At 34.2% G+C, this 6000-nt stretch overlaps 1 pseudogene; it reads left to right on the top strand.

Annotated features, from left to right (window-relative positions):
- Positions 1 to 294: 294 nt before the first annotated feature.
- On the top strand, positions 295 to 4450 carry LOC145737500 (uncharacterized; annotated as a pseudogene).
- Positions 4451 to 6000: the final 1550 nt, after the last annotated feature.

Here is a 6000-nt window from a genome sequence, read left to right as displayed (position 1 = left end):
TTAAAGAATTTTGCTACAAAGTAAATAACTTGAGTAGAGACAAATTAGGTTATAAACACAACTTACCAGATTTTTGCGCTGTGGCTACTGATAAAGTATTTTTATCACGATTTATTTGTATTTTCTTAGCATTATGTGGGTAGTAACTCAAAATTACTGCATTGGAAATGTGGTAAGCGAGGCGGAAATGTGGTAGACCCCCCCTCCCCCAAATGCATATAAAACCAGTCAACAAGAGTTGAAAACATTAGTCTACACACAAAAGCCTACCTATCTACCTTAAACAAAAAAATCATGAACCTAACCAAAATTAACGAATCCGGCAGTTTGGTTGAAAAACCTCTCCTAAAGTTTCAACAACTTGAATTAAACCAATTGTATCCCTTGCACAACCTAAAAGTGGTCAATTCAAAATTTGGTGAGGTGGTTCGGGCCGAGTTGTCTGACAGCGTGGTGTTTTTGCCTAGTCGGATGACGGCACCCATTAAAGACAGTTTGGCGGAGTTTATACCGCTGAAATATGGCCTAAAATTTTTAGGTATTAAAGTGGTTAGTGGTTTATCACCCACACCAATTGTGGAAATAACGGAAATTTGTAAGTATAATTAAAATATATTTAGGTGTAATACTAATCATGCTTTAGTCATTTCAGAAAGATCGAAGATGCCAGATTGTACTGGAGCTGCAGCAGAAATCAGCGTACACACCCTTGAGTTATTCCGAAAAGCCTACGCCATATTGGTACTTCAGCCAGTACCTGAAGAAGTAGCAGCATGGTTGAAAAAAATTGCAACTTCAATTAGACAAGTGCAAACTGTGCTGCGGCGGTCGGACAAAAATGTGGGTGTGTACAAAAAACTTTTAACTAATTTAGGACATTTCAAAACACTTAAAATACTTTTTAAAAATTTAAACAATCACGTAGGTGGTGGTTTAAATAGAAAAAAAAGATCTGATAGAGTTAAATGGTTAAATAACGATGTATCTTTAGGCGTTATCAAAAATTGTCAATTTAGAAATAAACATTAATAAATATGAAGTTGGAAATGGTGGTTCGTCGTACATACCACTTCCACAGGAAATTGCGAATAAACACGCTTGCATTAATATTAAAAATAATGACAATGCATGTTTTTTTCTGGAGTGTAATGGCAGCCCTTTTTCCAGCACATAAAAATTCTGACAGGGTTTCTTCTTATCCAAATTATTTTATTATTTTATTAAAGAGTGTTAAAAACTAATGGTATCGAAGCAATGTCTCTGTCTAATATTCCAAAATTTGAAAAACTCAATAAAATTTCAATTAACGTGTACATGCTTGAGTTGGAAAAGCAGGGTTATGTTACCGTTCCAGCCAGGCTCACTAGTCAAAAATTAGAAAAACATGTCAATTTACTTTTAATTCAAAACAAATATACCATTAAATGTGATTATGCTATACAAGAAGATGAGATGGAGCTGAAATACCATTATTGTTGGATCAAAGACTTGTCTAGGCTTTTATTTAAACAGATAAATAAATATAGATGTAAAAAATTTGTTTGTAATAGATGTTTAAATTATTTTAATAGTAATGATAAATTAAAAAACCATACCACTTTATGTGAGCGAAAAAATTTTAATCAAATTACATTTCCGCCTTATGATCATGTGGAGTTCAAAAATTATTGCTATAAACAGACAACACCTTTTGTAATTTACGCTGATTTCGAGTCGATTTTAGAGCGACAAAATGATGAAGTGCACTATCAAAAACACACAGCATTTAGTGTGGGCTATTATTTCAAGTGTGACTATGATGATACACTATCTTTTTATAAAACATATCGAGGTCTTGATTGCTTAGATTGGTTTTCAAACGAAATGCAAACTCTATCAAAATTGGTTAAATCTAAAATAAAAAATATTATTCCAATGGATCTTAGTAGTGACTATGATAAGAAGAATGGGCATTGTCATATTTGTGAAAAAATATTTAACGCAAGTGACATTGTCGTTCGCGATCATTGCCATTTCACGGGGAAAATTAGAGGTCTGAGCCATCAAGCCTGCAATTTAAACTTTAAAACACAATTTGTAATTCCAGTTTTTTTCCATTGTTTATCTGGGTATGATTCTCACTTGAGAATGAGAGGATTACCGTTCTACCTCTTAACAACGAAAAATAAAATATTTCCTTCACGATCTACAATTCTGAAACTAATCTCAAGTTTCGCTTTGTAAATTCTTTGAGATTTTTAAATGCATCATTAAGTGAATTAATGTCTACACTGGATCCTGCTGATTTACAAATAACAAAAAAAGAATTTTACGTGACCGACAACCAATTTACTCTATTAACAAGAAAAGCTGTTTTCTGTTACGATTACATTGACCATATAGATAAGTTGCAGGAAACTGCTTTACCAAGCAAAGAAAATTTTTACAGTCAGCTCAATGATGAAAACATTAGTGATGAAGATTATTACCATGCCCAAACTGTTTGGACAAGTTTTAACATTGAAAATTTGGGGCAGTATTCAGATTTATATCTTAAAACAGATGTTTTATTATTAGCAGATGTTTTTGAAAATTTTCGAAGTAATTGCCATACCATCTACGGATTAGACCCTAGTTGGTATTACACATTGCCTGGATACACCTGGGACTGTATGCTAAAATATACCAAATGTAAACTCCGGTTACTTAAAGATATCGATCAAATTATGTTTATTGAAAATGGTCTACGCGGGGGAATTTCACAATGTTGCAATCGTTACTCTGAGGCAAACAATAAATTTATGGAAAATTTTGATAGCTCAAAACCATCCACTTATTTATTATATTTGGATGTAAACAACTTATATGGCTGGGCAATGTGTCAATATTTGCCTTATGATAATTTTGAATGGATGGAAGATTGTAATTTTGATGTGTGCAGCATCGATGATAATTCAGACATTGGGTATATTTTAGAAGTGGACTTGGAATGTCCCGAACATCTCCATGATTTACACAAATATTTGCCGTTTTGTCCTGAACATCAAACTCCACCTGACTCAAAACTGCCGAAACTTTTAACTACTTTTTATAAGAAAGAAAAATATGTCATTCATTACAAAAATTTAAAACAAGCGTTGAATCATGGAATTCAACTGAAAAAAATTCATCGTATTTTAAAATTTAGCCAATCTCCTTGGTTAAAACCATATATTGATTTAAACACCAAATTACGAACCGAAGCCACAACTGGTTTCGCAAAAAATCTTTTTAAACTGATGAATAACGCAGTTTTTGGTAAAACAATGGAAAATATTAGAAAACACAGGATTGTCAAATTAGTTAACCGCTGGTATGGCAGGTATGGAGCTAAAAATCTGATTTCCAGTCCAAATTTTGATAGTGTTGTAAAATTTACTGAAAATTTAGTGGCTATTGAGATGAAAAAAACTAAACTTGTTTTTAACAAACCACTTTATGTAGGTATGACCATATTAGATCTTTCCAAAACCATCATGTATGATTTTCATTAGAGCTACATGCTTTACAAAGTGCCTCAGAATAATCTTAAATTAATGTATATCGACACTGACAGTTTTATATATGAAATTACATGTGATAACGCCTATGCGGAAATCATCAAAACTGATTTGCAATATTTCGATACTAGCGATTACCCAAAAGACAACATCTATGGGATTCCTCAAGCTAACAAGAAAGTTTTAGGTCTTATGAAAGATGAAACTGCTGGACGAATTATTACTCATTTCGTAGGTTTACGATCTAAAATGTATTCATATAAACTTGACAATACAAAATGTGTTAAAAAATTAAAAGGTATTAAATATCAAATTGTAAAAAATAAAATCACTTTTGATGACTATGTAAAATGTTTAAAATTTGGTGAAAATAAAATTGTTAAACAAAGAACTATCCAATCAATTAAGCATAAAATATTTAGTTGTAATGAAATTAAGTTAGCATTAAATTCATGTGACGATAAAAGGTTTTTATTGAATGACTGTTACAATACCCTTCCATGGGGACACTATAAAATAAAAAATAATGTTCAATAGTTATAAGAGCGTTTTTTTCTGTAAGGAAAAAACAATGTTGCTGCTGCTGTAAGAGAAAGAGAGTTTTTGTGTGGAAAAATAAAGAACCAAAAAAGTATAAAAACACACATTCGTTTTATTTTCTACCTCGCATATGTTGTACAGAAACTGCAGCCGCCAATAACAATATAGATAAGGTAATTGTTATGGTGCACCAAAATATATCAATCCACAAACACGCTTCACTACCACCACCACAATCACTTGTCGCAACTAGTTGTGTCAGGTTTCGCCAGCCGCTATCGCCGTGTGTTCGATTTGGGTACCAAAGCCTCAGCTTATAGTTGGTGGCGTTAAGTGGCACTGTTGCTGACACAATTAAGTCATTTTTGCTCATCTTCACCCATCTATCAGGCCAGCTGTCATTCATCTTATCGAAACACACGTATACATCAGGATTCTTTTCAGGTTGATACACGTATAGGACATTGTTGATTATTGCAGTGAGAATTAAAAAAGTTGGATGTAACAAAGCCATGTTACTAGAACGAATGGGAAATGTAATTAACATTGCACTCTATTTATATGTTTACAAACTGATTAAAACATTTCAAAGATAAGTACATAGCGTGTGAAACAACAGAACTTAGCAACCAAAAATCGACGATTTAAAAGCAAAAAAGTGTTTGTATTATATAATAAGTAATGTTTATTAAGTATAGGATTCATATATATTATTGTATAAAAAAATAGTGTTAGCTAGAGCACATACAGCGGGCGATTTTTTGTGATACCCACACCTAACTTGTTGGGACTTGATATTTATCGGTACACATATTTCCCTAACAGGTGTGGGGAAGCAGTAAGGTTTTAAAAATTCCAACTTTTCTAAACCTTTAACACATATAACATCGGCCTCCCTCGTAACTCTTTTGATAATCGCCGGCAGATGGTGCAGTGGGGTGAATCCTTCATCCCACTGGATATAATGATGGTTGTTCATCAGCCAATCCGCCTGCTTTTGGTATTGGACGGGAAGCATCTCGATCTTAAATGGCGGTTTGAAAATAAAATGGTTCTGCACGTCACCATCAAATGTGGCCAACTCTTTTACTATAAACTTGTTGGGTTCGTCTTTGAACCCCTGGAAATCGAGAACTATTGGCTTCATAGTGGTGGTGGTGGTGGTGGTGGTTGAAAAAATGCTTTTTTAAATCGTCGATTTTTGGCTGCTAACTTCTGCTGCTTCACTGCCTTACTACCGATTTCGCTTATGCTTTTATATACAGTTGTGACCAAAGGAAGGACATTACCAAAACATATTTTTGTTACTTTCGAATATATTTTAGTGGTGAAATTTATGAAAAATAAGCGAAAAACAACAATTATGCATTGATAGTAGGACTGATAGGACATTACAAACCCCATATTTGTTGTTTTAAATATATTTTTGTGGGTAGATACATGAAAAATAAGCGTACATCAACAACAATTATGTGTCAATAGTGGGAAAAGTGCAGCACCAAATATGGACTGATAGGACATTAACAAAAAGCATAATTTGTTGTTTTTGAATATATTTGCAACCAAATACCTAATTACTACGTAGTGACCCTGATCAGACCATGTATGAAATTGGGGATCACTTTTTTGATTATTTTTTCAATAGGTGTCCGACTGTTGACCTAAAAAAGTTAAGCTCTCTCCGAAAAAGAAATGAAAGTGTTTTGCTGTTGATATTCAAGGTTTAATTACCATGGACTTCACCACGTGACGTCACCAGACTAGGGGGTGGGGGGTGACACGCAGGCACCGGGACGCGCACACCAAAATGACAAGTGACAGGTGGGGGGGCCCCACGTGACGTATGACAAGTGACAGGGGGGCCCCACGTGACGTCACGAGGGGGCCCCTAGGGGCCGCGGGGCTACGGGGCTACGGGCAACACGCTACGAGAACCTCGCGC

This window comes from Ips typographus, linkage group LG14 (assembly GCF_016097725.1).
Source record: "Ips typographus isolate SLU linkage group LG14, UJ_Ityp_2.0, whole genome shotgun sequence".
NCBI lineage: Eukaryota > Metazoa > Arthropoda > Insecta > Coleoptera > Curculionidae > Ips > Ips typographus.
Note: the sequence above shows the minus strand (reverse complement) of the source record. Positions and strands in the feature narration are given on the sequence as shown.